Source organism: Epinephelus lanceolatus, chromosome 1 (assembly GCF_041903045.1).
Source record: "Epinephelus lanceolatus isolate andai-2023 chromosome 1, ASM4190304v1, whole genome shotgun sequence".
Classification (NCBI taxonomy): Eukaryota; Metazoa; Chordata; class Actinopteri; order Perciformes; family Serranidae; genus Epinephelus; species Epinephelus lanceolatus.
Window position 1 is genome coordinate 44,827,446 of NC_135734.1, and position 16,589 is coordinate 44,844,034.

The window sequence follows — 16,589 nt, forward strand, 5'->3', positions numbered from 1 at the left end:
CACACAGCTAACAGAGGGGAAAGTATGTACAGGCAGGCCCTTTAAACCTCAGATGGGGTCACTGGTTTGAGTGGATCCAACTTTAAATTACAGCACTTTTAATTTACAGTAAGTAAAGACAGAGACGTTATGTTGACCACACCACAAGTGAAACTCTTCCAGAAGATTTGTCTGCTTTAATATTGATACAGATGATAAATGTGTAATTCAAGATGGCAGACGAACCTCCTTGTGAGCCGATTAATGAAGATAGATGATGGAGAAAAGCTCCGGGGAAAGTCTGAGGGTCAGTGCGATCAAACGTGAGAGTGGTTCCACGGTAACGTCGTATCTTATCTCATTTGTTTATACACCAGTTCCAGTAAGTACGTCAGTCCACTGGAAACTGGAGGGAAGCTCCCAGGCCGAGAGCTTACTCCAGAATTGCCACAAGATGTTAAAAAGAAATAAATATAAATGTGTTGTTGTCAGTAGTTGATGTAATGAGAACATTTATGGGATATTAGTAACTGAGAGGGGCTGTGGTTTCAGTGTTTTACAAATTATCTTCTGTGTTTCTGTTCTCTATATCTGACTGTTGCACAATATTTTGTGCAATAATCCAAGCAGGAAATGAAAACTTGCCAAACTATGTGGCAAACTGAGAATGGGAGGACACACAGATCAGTTTCCATTTGGGACATTAGTATCGTTACTGAACTAATCTTAACCGTCTTCTTCAGATCTTTCAACATTGACCATGAGTTATGGTCGACAGCTACACCTGTTATCTTCACTGTTACAAACGATCACTCGAGAAAAATAAAGCCCTGTTTTTCTGAGTTAAAGAGATTATTATGGGGAAAGTTTTCAGTTATGTTCAGTTCATTCAAGTCAATAGGCTTTCATTTCAATAATGGCATGACATTTCATACATGCTGCCAAAGCACGATTACAATTTGAGATGGTTCAGAAACATTTCACAACAATGTACTAATACAAAATCATAGACATAAATTTTAAAAAAAAACAAACTAATTAAGTGAAGGAGTGCGATCTGTGAGGAGATGACCCATATGTTTATTGTTTTTCTGAATTACCAAGAAAAAAATCTTGTACATTCTTGTTATTCTGAATTAATGACATTATCTCAGAATTCTAAGGAAAGCTTGAATGGAAAAAAAATCTGCACTATTTCTGAATCAATGAGATAATAATTGTGTAAAGTCCTGTTTTTCTGAATTAACATGATTATTACCTCAAAATTCTGAGAAAAGTTCACGTGAAAAAAAATCTGCTGTTTTTCTGAATTAATACAATTATTATCTTGTCAATTAAGAAAAAAAAATCTCAGTTGAATGCATCACAGCCGGTCAACCCAGTCTCTCTCCGAAGTTGTCAGATAGCGATGCTTGGGCAGTGACTTCCAGCATCAGACACGGATGAAAAAGGCTGTCCTCTCTTGTCAGCATCATATGCGGCTGACGTGAAAGGACAGCGACATCAGGGGAAAACGCGACGGGACAACATAAGTCAAGGCAGCAGAAGTCTGAGCAGAGTTGGCGACACAGGTGGTGGATGGGTCCAACAATCACTGACTTTCATCCGGAAGGCCAGCGATTGCTTCCTGTTAGATTGTAAAGCCAATCCCTGTTCTTTTTTCCTAAACCAAACCATGTGCATGTGTTGTTGAAGGAAATTAAAGCATCAATTCGCAGGGTTGTACCGATGCAGTGCATTTATTTTGAAAGAGACCGTTTGCAAACTGTACATTTCCTGTGAAAACAGAGGTGTATTCTGAAAACAGACAGAAGTTGACACAGCATCCCAGAGTGTCAGCAACCAACGCACCCACAGTAGCGTGCACGTCATATCTAGACGTGGAGAGTCCATGACCAAACATTGATATGAGACGAGGTCGGAGTGAGAATGTGTTGACCCGGTGTACGTCAGTTCAGACATATTTGGAAAGCTTCCCCAGTTTCCCTGTGGCCAAGTGCAGTACTGCAACTCAGAAAATTGACCAGCAGCTCCTAAAACTTTACCCACAGACCTCCATTATAAATGACATTTGTATGACTGACAAGACACCTCTAGCTCCAAATAAAAGAAATCATTATTTTGTTTTCTGTTTTTTTAAGATATAAACATAACACAGTTTTGTGCTTGTAACATTTTCTAAAATGCTAAAAAAGATATTTTTACACGTGAGATGCCATCTTGGTGTAGCAGGCGTGGGAGGAAACACTGTGCACATGTGTGTGGAAGTACATGAAGGAAAACAGCAAAAACAGTTTGGGCCCATGGAACCAGGCAATATTCATTCAAATGAATGGGCACCATCTTTCTTTCCTTCATACTTTATTCTTTATTTAATCAGGATGTCTCACTGAGATCAAGATCTCATTTGCAAGAGAGACCTGAGTACAATATGTAATTACACATACACTGGTAACAGTAATGAGGTGCATACAGGAAACCAGTCTGCCCCAGCTCAGTGTTGGTGTGAGGGACTTTTAAAACCAGTCTCTCCTGTGATCTGGCTCCATGTCGATGATTTTGGTACACAACTATGGATGTTAGGTATCCTGGTAGTTTGTACAGCAGGGACTTATAGATGAAGATGCAGGTGTGTACGTGTCTTCTAGCTGCCAGTGATGTCCAGCCAACCTTTTTATACAGGTCACAATGGTGAGTACCAGCTGTAATGAAGCGCAGGGCACAATAATTCTATTTAATGTCTTTTTGTCTGGTGCTGCTGTGATACTTGAATTTCCCCTCTGGGGATCAATAAAGTATATCTTTTCTTATCTTATCTTAATAGACAGCATCAAGGGGCTTGAGGGCTGTGGCAGCAGCATGAGTGTACGGGACATCCCCAGAGTCTATTGTGGACAGTTTGGTGAATTGTATAATAGTTTTCAAAGGAGAGGCAGGCCATATTGCAGTATAAGAATCCATTTTGTATATATATATATATATATATATATATATATATATATATATATATATATATATATATGTTTTCTTTTAAGTAATATGGTCTTTATGAGTTTCGTATGATAATTTGCTGTCTAACCAGATTCCGAGATATTTATGGTGCAAAACTCTTTCATTTGTGTCACCTTTTAAAGTGCAGATTGAATTAGGGGTGTCTATGAATTGTGCTTTTGTGAAATGAAAGTATTTGGTCTTTCTGGAGTTTAGAACCAGACAGTTTTAAGTTTGACAGAGATGTCTGCAAGTCATTCAATGCAGTCTGTAAGTGGCAGAAAGCTTGGTTTGCGGTGGAGCCGATAGCATACAGGATGGTATCATCAGCATAATGCCCTATTCTGTGATCTTAATCCCGTGCGAATGCGCCATGTCTGTAATTTGTAAAGTAAAGTAAATTCCACTGCAAATTACCTACTATATTTCGCCAAACACAGACGTCCTGTGATAATACTAGTCCCGTGTGAATCTGCATCTCAGTGACTGGGGGGTATTTTAGTTGTAGTTGTTTTTATTGCGCGCCTTTTTTCTACCTCTTTCCCAGTTGAATTATGGAGGCTGTGGTGGAAATTATGAATGACAGTTTTGACAGCATTTTAGGTGCAAATGCAGGAGTCTCATCTTCTCGGTACACAGTATGGAGACCCATTCGCAGAAACAGCAAGCTCAGATCCATCAGAAGAGTGAAATTTCGGATGATATTGAGATGGATGACGTGCGTAGCAGCATGCAGTAAGGAAAATTTTTCTATCTTTCAACAGGCTTAATACAAATGCCCTGACGGCCCGTTATTCTGACAGCTGCCCATTGTTCCGAAGCCCTGTTGCTGCTTTGACATTTCATTTACTGTTGCCATGACGACTATCACATACCACGTTAAAAGGGATCATTTTAACACAAACCATAAGCTTTCCATAAACCTAACCAAGTGGTTTTTGTGCCTAAACCAAACGAGACCCTAACAATAGTGTTTTTACAACATAAGATTTTAACAGTGATGTATAAGGGTTTTGGAAAGCACAAATTATGTTGTCCTGTCATCATATCCGGGACGTAATGTCAGTAAATTCGAGTAAAATACAGCCCTGCTTATCCCGTGCAAATGCACCGCAAGAAACACAGACGTGGGGGAGTAATTTACAAATTACCAGACGTCCCCAGGTAATACTAATCCCGTGCGAATAGGGCTTAAGAGTGAGCAGTACAGTGTGGGGTTGGAGAACAGATATGGTTTATCTTTGAATTGAATCTTTTGGTGTCCAGTAAACAAGACACATCCATGGTCAGAAACATTCTTAATTAAATATAGACTTTGAAGCAGCACATGGGTTGTCCATGAGAACACAAGTACAGACAAAAACATGGGCGTGTGATCTTTATGAGCTTTGTTTAGCTCGTGATGTAGATTTCACCTCAGCTAGCTTCTGGAACTTCCTGCTATCACAACAACAAACCTGGAACTTCGCTGTGGTATTGATCAACAACTTGTGACAGTATAAAACAGTCAACAACACCATCAGCTCCTGTTAGAGCAAATGTTCTGTGACACAGATCAGTAAAAATCTGACATGTTTTATTAATGAGTCTGATCTCTATCAACAGAAAAAATGTTGTTTATTTATTTATTTATTTTTCTTCAGTCTGACTGCAGCACACAACTGCAATTAACAAAACCACAAAACACCCACACACACTCAAAATGTGTGTGACACCCTGCTCATCAGTGTGAGGTTTATTTTTAAGTCTACTTGTGAGGTCAACATGCTCTCAAGAATTTCAGCAGAAAATTATTCCTGTTTGTTTGCTAAAGTGTAAAATGTGTGCATATTTGTGAGAGGTCTACTGCATGTGAAAGTGCAGCCAGTAAAGGCTGTGTGTGAGTGTGACTGTGTGTGTGTGTGTGTGTTCGGGGTGCTGCAGGGTGGGACATTGTGTGAGGTGGTGTGTATGTATTTGTGTCGTAAAAGTAAAAGAGATGTCTGTCATAATATGTACTCACTTGTGTTTCACACCAAAACAGATTATAAATCATACGAGAGAGAGATTACTGTCCTGACTCGGCCCCGAGAGAAGAGTCAGTGTTTGTCCTGAGTGGAAACACATTTACACAGCGTGACAACCTACGTCTGCAGATAGCCAAAATAATCAGCGTCCTTAAAGGAACACCAAATGAGGCTGGGTAACGAACATTGATCCTTTTTTGGTACTGACTGAAATGTGTCTGTAGCACAGAGTATCGAAAACATCCAAGTGCCAAAAGGTGGCACTGAATGCTTTTCTTCTTCCTTTGATCACATAGATCCTGATTCAAGTACAATTTGGGCCAGTTTAGATTTTGTGCAGCTGTTTGTGTTTAGACAGAATTTAATTTGAGAACTTTAGTTTCTTTGAGAAGAATGACTGGGAAATGAACTGGGATTTCACTGTTGCAGGCAGATTTCCAATGTTGAAATAAAACTCAGTCTGAGCTGTTGTAAGTCAGACCTTTTCTTGTCTTTATGTTCCCACAAAATCAAGTCTTGGCTCATGCGAATACTGAAGTTCAATGATGTGAACACTGTCAACGACCAATAGCTGCGCTCTCTCCAGCACCAAACAGGAAGCAGCAAACTGGGTAAAAAAATCAAGGGGACTCGAACAAGTCTTGGTTCTCTTGTACTGTGGAAAAGGAGAAGAAACTGGTGAGACTGTAGAGTGAACAAGAGTCAGTGTTTAATTCGGCGTACTGATCCACCAAATGGCACTTGTTTTACTGAGAAATCTTAATTTTTAAAATGGTTCACCACTCATTTCCAGGTTTCTCATTTCTCCTCCCACTCAAACCACCAGGAGCAGGATGTGAAATAAACTCAAAGGAATCTGCAGTAGTTATATTGCAAAAAATGACCCGCAAGATCCTCGGTCTTTGTGAAATATTTCAGTGTGTGACTAAACACTCACATGTCTTCAGATGTGAGAGGGGGTCAGACATTAGACTTTTAAATGTCTTTTCAAAGTCTTCTAGTGTATGGTAGGCATAAGGGATCCATTGTTGTCATGCTGCCATGTCATGTGATCTTGTTGAGAAGGGGTTAAATTTAGCCAATGTTTGGCTAAATATTGGTGAGTGAAAAAATGCCATATTACAAAATGGAGGACTTGAATATTTTTGTTTAATGGGGTCCCTGAGCAGTGCACAGATAGCCACATTACAGACACTGGATTTTTTAAATTGTGGCAGATGAAGAGTGCATTCACTTGTTCATTCATGATTTAATGCTTTGAAGTAATTTCTTGAAACAATGTCTAATTTTACTTTCCTCAAATTATTCATCGGAGGGCATTTTGTCTCTCCTTGTTTTGTTTTTAAAGGAAAAGGAGGAACCGAGCTGTCACAATATTGTATGAAAGAAAGATTTTGTCAGTGTTTTGAAACAGCTGACTTGACCTTTTGTACTTTGTAATCATTTTATCTATGTACGCAAAACAGAGCATGGCCTGGATGAGTCTTTAACGCTGGATTGGGAAATAGTTATTAGAGACTTCATTCCTGTCACTGCAAGGCTAATGGCCAATTTGAAAGCTGGTGTGGGTGGTGCTGCTGGAGTGGTTGTGGATGTAGGGTCCAGGTAGGAAAATTCTGTCCCCTGTCTGTAACTCTGAATGGCTAAGCTGATCAGATCTGTGGTTCCCAAATTTCTTGGCTTTGGGCCCTTTAAAGCAATGGTAGGGAAATATGCTCAGAGATGCTTTATACCGCCCTCATGTCTGTGCAGCTACAGCTAGTTAGCTTAGCATAAAGACTGGAAACAGGTAGCCTGGCTCTGTCCAAAGATAACATTATTCTCCTACCACCTCCTCTAAAGCTCAGTCACAGAGTGTGGAAGTGAAAGTGAGGTCTGTTTTATGGCCTTGTGGCTGCTCATTGTCCTGATTGTCTCACAGGTGCGGCTGCCATATTAGTGTGACTGTGAGCACCTGGGACTGATGCTGCTCAGCTTCTACCTCAGCTAACGAGGTTCTCTCCATGTGCAGTGGTTTGGTTTCTTTATTCCTCACACATCAGTTCACTTATGACCACATCCTATCTCCTTATTTATCATCTTAACTTGGTTTGTAAATAAAAGGCTTAACGTGAACATTTCTGTCTCGTCTCTGACGTTATTTGCAAAAACCTACAAGTCAGTCATGACAGCTACCGAGATAAAAAAAAATCTTTAAATTAACTTTGCTGTGTAAAATTATCAGATTCATCACAAAATGGAAGTTTCAGTAGCAAAGAGAGCTGTTAGAAATTTCACCTTGAGTCACATATTGCTGCTTTGTCAGTAGACCTTTACGTATACATATTACACGCTAGGTATCTTTCTGCGTCTATTGTTGATGTTCCGGGATTGGACGTCAACAAAAGCACATGGTTAGGTTTAAAAGAACATCATGGTATGGCTCTACATTCATATGGGAAGCAAACACCGGGCTCTTGGGTGAAAATCCAAGGTTTGTTGGATCCATCCTCAACTCATCCAACTGGCTGTACATACTACCATGAAAGTTAGCTTTTGATGTCGGTGTCTGACGCTGAAATCACTGATAAAGCGGCAGTATTTGATGACTTTGGAATGAAGACAGGCTGGATATGCCAGTATTAAATGGGTTTTAGGCGCATTCTTTAGGGCAGGTCTAAAGGGCATTCAGAAAATGCGTCTCAACTGAGGTTTTTACCGGAATTTATGACATACATTGAACACAAGCCATTTCCAAACAGTTTGCAAAGTTGAGTAGAGACACATGACCAAAAGAAAAGCCAACATTTCTAGTTGGAAGGACAAACACATCTACTTTTAAACATATTTAAAGACTTGGATTTTTCAAGAAGGTTTTTGCTCCCACGGTCCAAAAAGTCCGCCACCAGTAGGAAACTGAAAAAAATCCTAGGACGCAAAATGACAAGCAACTCCAGCCGTTCCACTTTTCTACATTTTGACGTGATAAACAACATGTTAGAATCTGTTAATTGGAGTGTGCACTGCTGCATATAAACGGGCATATTAGTGGAATATCCATTCTCATTAGACATGTAAACAGCTTAGTAGGACTATTGTCTTTTTTGAAATAGGGCAAAAAAACCCTATTTGGTGCATGTACATATAGCCAGTGTGCTTTAAATTGAATGCAGAGCAAACCTCTTCTTAAACCTCAAACTCCAATCTTGACTCCGACCATAAATCCTGCACCCTCTAAATAAACCACAATCCTAAACTTCAAATTAAATCTCAACCCTAGCTCCTGACCAAACACATTTTAAACCCCAACCCCCCAGAAATAAACACAGACATTGAAACCTCTAACCTAAAGTCTGACCCAACTTCAAACTATAGACCTTAAATCCTCTCCCCAAAACCCATTAACTACTACACTACACTCTAAAGTCCAAAAGAAAGACCCTGAAACCTAACCATAAATTGCACCTAGCACAATGCATTCACAAAGAAACATCTTTGAATCTTGAAAGTATAACCTAAGACTTAAAATAATGACTGGTTGGCTTTACATCCATAGTGATCTTAAGAAAGGCACTGAACCTCCATAACAGCACCAGGGGTAATGAGCTGTGGTTGATTTCTGGCCCCCATGTAGGGTAACATGTGGACAACAAACACTGAAAGTAATCATCTTTTTCCTAAAATAAAACACATCAGAAAACTACTTACCCTGCAAATGAACCCTGACTGATAAATTAAACCTTAATTGTGAACCTCAAAAATGAAAAAGGACCTCTAAATTGTTTGAGTCCTGAAATGGCAACCTGGTCTCACAGAAATTCGTAAAATGACTTCAACCTTTTCACTCCACATTACATGGTGGTGGCATGTTATGTGTTCAGATCAAATGTCGGCAGCACTAGTTCAAATAAACACAAGAAGTTTGTGCTCTAGAGAAAGGATCAGCGCTCAGTGAAGAACCTCCTAAGCTCTATGATAAGCTATTATGGCAAGGCTAAACTATACAGACCAATGAGCAGTGATAACTAACACATCTTTGGGGTCATCAGGTGGGAACCTTCTTTCACCAGTGTTTCGTCTTGTTGGTCCCACGACACCTCCAGGAGGCTAGACAGTGATCTCTGGCTTCCCAGAGACACTCCCCTAATGCCAGGTCTCACTGCTCCCCACACCAACCCAACAACCTCCTTTACCTTACCTATACTACCACAGAGGAGGTAGACCCAGGGAAAGAAGCCTTGCTAGGCTGTAACACTCCCCCGCCGGGTTAGGCTGTACAGTCTACCTCCCCAAGATGAGCCCTTAAAACAACCTCCTTTACCTAACCTTTTATCACATGGCTTTCTCAGCCCAAATAGCACGCAAAACAATACTGATGGAAAGTCAATTAGGATCCTTTTTCATGGTGGACACACAAGTCCCCTGTTTTAACGACATCACATAATGGATGATAGTTAATGTGACAACCCCATAGGCAGTATAAAGAGTGATCAAGTCCACATAGGGAGGAGACCAGGGCAGTGGATGGGTCAAACAAACACAAGACTTCCATCCAGGAGACTGCTTGTGTCCCGTGTGAAACTAAAGTCAAAGTTGACTTCTTTTAACTTTACATATGTCTGTCCATTGCGTAGTACTGCGTAAATATGTCCCGTACTTGACAAACATAGTTATTTTAACTGAAAACAATATTTTTCTAATCCTAACCAAGTGGTCTTGGTGCCTAAACTGAACCGTGCTGAGGTTTGGGCAATTTCATGTGTTTCTAAAAGATAAGGTGGAGAAATTCTCAAGGCCCCTGAAGTTAGACAGCTGTCAAATTAGCATGTGAATCTGAAGATGTGTACTGATGTATTGTGATGTCTAGAACATTGGTTCCCAACTCATCCAGCCATGGGGTCCAGATTTCTCCTTAGCCATCAATTCAAGGTCACACAGTTTAATACATTCTGCATCATACTTGCGTTTGGCCATGTCATCAAGCTAGTGTTCTGTCCCTGCCAGGTAGCTGTCTATCATCTACTCACTCTACAGCAAGAAACTGCACCTCAAAATAGAAACTCTGTGCCAGAAATTCACTGTACTTAAAAATAAAGTGGGTTTGTGAGTGACTTGCAGTCCATTCTGAATACACCTGCAACCCACCAGTTGGGAACCACTGCTCTGGAACATGATGGACCTTTAAACATTACAACTGGGAAATATTAAAGGACCATTTTGAGGCAGGAATATTTCCATTTTATATGACTTTATACTTCTGCTTTTCTACAGTTCAGAGAGAAATATTGCCTCACACTTTCCTATCGCCCAACTTTATCTAATTGACAGTTGGAGTCACCAGTTACCTTGAAGATCAACAGTTTACATACAAAGCATGAGATCATTTTGTGGAATATGACTTTGATATTGAAGAGCGGCACGGTGGTGTGGTGGTTAGCACTGTCGCCTCACAGCAAGAGGGTTGCCGGTTCAATCCCGGGTGTGGGAGCCCTTCTGTGCATGTTCTCCCCGTGTCAGCGTGGGTTCTCTCCGGGCACTCCAGCTTCCTCCCACAGTCCAAAGACATGCAGGTTAATTGGTGACTCTAAATTGTCCGTAGGTGTGAATGTGAGCGTGAATGGTTGTTTGTCTCTATGTGTCAGCCCTGTCTACCAGGTAGCCCTGTGTGGCGACCTGTCCAGGGTGTACCCTGCCTCTCGCCCGAAGTCAGCTGGGATAGGCTCCAGCCCCCCCGTGACCCTCAAGAGGATGAAGCGGTTAGAAGATGAAGACTTGATATTGAGCTCAATCAGCTGCAACATTAAAATGCTGCTTATGTTTTGAATTATCCATAAATACTAGTTCAGTAACATCACATAATGATAATATAACCCTTAGAACTTTTACATTTCATACTTAATCTACATGTTATAAATAATATTTCAGTATGGAAGGCCATTCCCACCAATGTGATGACAAAACAGATCCTGTAAGTCACTGTTATGAGGAACCTTCTCGAATGATGACTTCATTTTTCATTATTTTAGATAAGTCATTTAGCGATATAAAAGCTTCTCTTTATTCTGAGATACTAACTCATTATTTAGAGAGATTCTCTGATTATAATAACGGGATCTTGTCTCGTCATCACACCGGCAGGAACTGGCTTCCATAACTCTGTACTTCTACTTCGGTTCACGTCCAAGTTTTACTCATAATGACGTATACTGTTGCATTACTATTTTTACTTAAGTTAAAGACTGAGATACGTAAATGTGCGAAGCAAATCTCAGTGTGTCACCGTGAGAAATTGACCTGATGATGTCTCTCTGCTCCTGTGAGGACGTCAAACGTACATGTGATGGATTTAATGTGATACAGAGCACTACGCCCCAGACAGATAATTAGATTTCCAGTATCAAACTATTCTCTGTGGACTGCAACAGACTGCTCAGCCTTGCTTGGCTGTGACACACACTCACACACACACAGAGCCACACACAACCACAGGAAGTTACTCAAGCTGGCTGTAATTTCATTCAGATGCTCTGTTCGCTTTCTGCGTGCGTGTGTGTGTGTGTGTGTGTGTGAGAGAGAGAGAGAGAGAGAGAGAGAGAGAGAGAGAGAGAGAGAGAAAGAGAGAGGGCAATAGTAAGAACAGAGGACAGTTTGAAGTACCTGCTTGCCCTCTGGTGGTGGACAGATCTAACAGCTGGAAATTTCAAATTACTGAAGAAGAAATTAATGTTTTATGAAGGAGAAACTAATTACAGAACACATATTATTTCACAATTACATCACATAACTAATTTATGAAAAACAAGTTTTCACTCGTGTGTTTTAGATTTCCTGTTTGTATGATTTGATTTGGAAGAAAAGAGAAATGTATCTGCTTTTGTATTTAGACAAAGGGTCAGAGGTCAGTAAGGATCCACAGCTGAACTCTGGAGTTCATAATTTTGCTCAAGGGCACTTTGACCAGCCTTTGTTGTTTTGTTCAGAAATAAAGTCTGTGGAAATAAAAGATTAGTGAGTGAAGCAGCCAAAACAAGATCTTGAAAAACGATTGTACCAAAAATAAACAACATTGGCACTGAATCAAAAGAGACATGATGGCAGTGAACAGCGTCACGCTCTAGTGTGACATACTCACCGGCCACTTTATTAGGTACACCTTGCTAGTACAGGGATAGACTCCCTATTGCTTTCAAAACCGCCTTAATTCTTTGTGGCATAGATTCCACAAGGTGCTGGAAACATTCACCAGAGGTTCTGGTCCATATTGACATGATGCAGTTGCTGCTGATTTGCCCATGATGAGAATCTCCCATTCCACCACATCCCAAAGGTGCTCTATTGGATTGAGATCTGGTGACTGCGGAGGCCAATGGAGTACAGTGCACTCATTGTCATGTTCAAGAAACTAGTCTGAGATGATTTGAGCTTTGTGACATGGTGCGTTATCCTGCTGGAAGTAGCCATCAGAAGATGGGTACACTGTGGTCATAAAGGGATGGACACGGTCAGCAACAATACTCAGGTAGGCTGTGGTGTTTAAACCATGCTCAGTTGGGACTAAGAAAATCTCCCCCACACCATTACACCACCACCACCGGCCAATTTGCAGACACTTTCCACTGCTTGTTTTAGAGTTAGCTGCTAACTACTATCAGCTACATTTGAAATCTCTGGCTCACAAGCATAACACATCGTCAAAACATCACACTTGTGCTTCCCATGATCCCGTCCTATATACAGACATCATTTCAGTGCTGTTACTACCTCTGGCGCCACCTTAAAGGCGAGACAACTCTGTCCCCTCATCCCGTGATTGTACCCTTTATACGGAACAGTGAGGTGGCAAAACAGCATGACACTCCCATCTTCAAGATGCTGTGTAAAAGGGGTTTAATCTGGTGCCATGATTCGATCATTTTGATTTTGTCCAGTACTTCAATTTATGATTAAATACCTGCAAAACTAATGACATCACTGTCGTCCTCAGTTAGAATTCAATGCTAATAAGCAAATGTTAGCATGCCGACATACTGAACTACGATGGTGAGCATGGTGAACTTTATACCAGCTAAACATCACCATATTAGCACTGATGTCATGAGCATGTTAGCATTCTGACGTTAGCATTTAGCTCAAAGTTGTAAATCTGCTTAAATGTAAGGAGAGACTGAATTTAAATATTAAAACCGAAATAATTAGGCAGACAGTTGAAGCTGGTGTATTCAACATTTATTTTCTGTCATTTTAAAAACTGTTTGAGGACAATCAAAATATAAATACATTTCTCTCTCGCACTCACTCACTCACACACACATGGCAACTGGCATCCGAACACATCCACACACACACACACACCCATCCCCACACACACACACACACACACACACACAACCCCTGCCACTGATTTAGATGTTAAAAGGTGCAACAACCAACCACCAACGACTGAACCATCAGTAACTTTCATGATCAAACGTCATCATCCAGATTTCAGAAGCTTTTGAAACACACACACAGAGGAAATATTGAACAGGTTTCAGACTTATGATTATTAAAAAGTCTCTTTACAGCCATAATACTCTGCTTGAAGTGTCGATGTAACCTTCCTCACATCTTCACATCATGACTGGCTGAATAGGCTGTTACATACTGTCAGCTGAGTGAATCCAGAGGAGGGTCAATCAGATAAATTTAGATAAACAATGACGTGTCTGAAATTTTGTACTTCAAACAATAACCTGTGGCATATTTGAATCAACGTACATCACTACTGGGACAAAACCCTCCAGCAGGCAGGAAGTGAGACATTTCCAGGTTCTAGTTTGATAGTGACAGACAGAAACAGACAAACTGGGAGCAACATGGTGAGCTCCTCCACACAAAGAGAAAGTCAGTCATCATCTAAATGAGTCACAGCTCTGCTGACTTTGATTGATCACAGTGACTGGTGGATTTAGATCATCAAGGATCATGTAAAACTGGTGGTTTTGCATGTTTATAGCCTGATGTTTTCTGTTTTAATAAAACTTATTAAAAGCCTGTCAACTCTGAAAATCACCGTGCATTGATTTTAAATTTGCATGACAGTTAACAAAATAAAAAAGGCAACAAAAATGTTCAACTTATATTGTGCTGTGTGGTAAAGCAGGGACTATATGAAGAGAATCACCCTGACGTCACGCTAACAGCAGACTCTTCCGGGTATACAACTGGCAATTCATTTCAGTTGCAGGGATAAGTAAAATGGGCAAACTTGTTTATTTCTGTTGTCATTTTCACCCGTAACTGTAACGTGTATAGATAGATGGTTAAACACTGTGATCCGACCTATTTGACATTTCTGCTGTGCTAATTTTATGAGCTACGTTGCTAACTAGCCTTTTTGGTAACCTAAATCTACTGGCATAGGAGCCAACCAATGTTCTGTGATGAACAGGGCTGCAGGAAAATGTCATTTAACAAATCTAAAAAATAATATCAATTTAAGTGTATGCTGTATTTGGAATATTTTCCCCGCTTTATCTTACACACTAACCAATCAAGGCAGCAGTAGACCAGCAACTCCGGTGTTCTGCAAAGTAAAATTACTATTTTGTCAGTGGACTACGGTGGCTTTGAGATAATGGCTTGAGTTCCCAGTTGGGAATCGCTGTCTGACGGCAAGGTAAAGCATTAAAAATATACTATATACAACACACACTTGAAGTGGTATTGTTCAAAATGTGGGCCTTTTTTTTAGGCTCAGCACCTTTTCATTTCATATACACAACGTGAGGGTTTTCTACCTTAAAGTTATTGTAAACAAACATAATAATTTGGTCTGTAAAACACCTTCCTGGTAAACTTTGAGAGATTTGAGATCCAACTGTTTCAAAATTCACTACATTAGAGAGCTTTGTTGTTGGAAAAATCCAGTCAGACACAGTGAGTAAACACAGACACTCTGTAAAGGATAATGGTCCATGGGGTTTTCTAACATGGTTAAGAAACTGCAACTTCGACCAGAACCTCTGACTGACACTAAAACTGACCAATCACAGACCACTGCTTCGGTGCAACATTATACAGAAGTCAAATTTGGAAATGGCCTTTAAAGCTCAAAACTCCAAGAAACATGGTGGTGACATGGTGAAACTAGTGACTTTACATTGCATTTGGACGTGTGTAGACACTTGTGACTGTCGTGAATAAACAATCTGAGTGGAGCGACAGAAAAGGAAAACTATTAACTATTTTGATAATTAACATTTTCAAGCAAAAATGTCAAACATTCTCTTTTTCAAGCTTCTCAAATATGAAGATTTTTAAATAATTATAAACTGAATATCTTTGTTTTGGACAGTTGGTCAGACAAAACTTGAAGGTGTCACATTGTGAGTGGTACATTTTTCCAATATCATCCAACATTTTTTATACCAAATGGTTAAATGACTAAAAATAACAGATTAATGCACTTTGAAAATAACTTGCAGTCCTATTTGTTACGGATAAAAAGCTAAGCATCATCAGCATCTGGCATCAGACACACTGAGCCTGTTTATTCCTTGTATCAAAGTGTGTCTTGGACTATTTAATCACAAATGGACATTGCTTAATACTAAACGACCCCCAAGGCGCATTGTAAACCGCTCACGCAAATCACTTGCTGAGGTGGTCTGGGACAAATCTATCCATGTCTTTTGTAGTGGAAATGCGTCCTGACGCGTCTCCGAAAAGGATGCTGGACATGGTGGTCATATTGGTGACACAATGAACGCGATGTGTCTTGGCTGTCCACTTGTATTCGGATCACTGAAACAAATATTAATACTCACTGACTTTGTAGATTAAAGTTGAAAGTGGAGCCTTTTGGGATCTGGAGGCTTTAAAATTGAGAGTTGGCTCTGAAATTTGGGATTTCCAGTTTTCCTGGAACACATCAATGTGTCCAGTTTTGCTTGTAACAACATTACGACACAATGGAAAAGAAAATATCAAAGGTAACTGACTGTTGGAATACCAATATGAAGCAACTTTCAATGTGTAAATTGGATTTTCTTAACAGAGTGAAATAAAGATGGCTGACTCGTGACATAAACTCTGCCTGATTTGTCATCAATGGACCAAAACATGCAAAACCACCAGTGCATTATTTTCAGAAACAAAAATCCTTTTAACCAACAATCTCACTCCTCTGGGTCTGTTTCTGTCTGTCTAACACTCAGGACGGTCGGAATGGGGTGAAAATAAACACAGAGAGGATCGACATCTGGGTCTCATATGGTGACTCAGCACGTGAGGTCAGGAATAAAGTCGGAATCTAGCCGACATTTACACACCGTCTTCTTGTGGTCGGGAGCTTCCTGCTGCCTCCCTGCCGGCCCTGTCATTAACTCACAGTTTCTGGATGAGAATAACACTTTTGAAAATCTCACAGGAGGATCCACATCTGAAGTAGCTGGTTGTGTTATGAGCCTTTAACATTTCCAACTCCGACAGACCAAATTAAAAAAAAAAAAAAAACTGTAAGCACATCGTTTAACAGCACTCTAACAGGGCAGATTGTGTCCTACTATCCATGGAATGAAAGAAAGCAAAATAGAGGCAGCCCCTTTCCCTATTAAAAAAAAAAAAAAAAAAAAAGTCATCTACTTAGTCTGA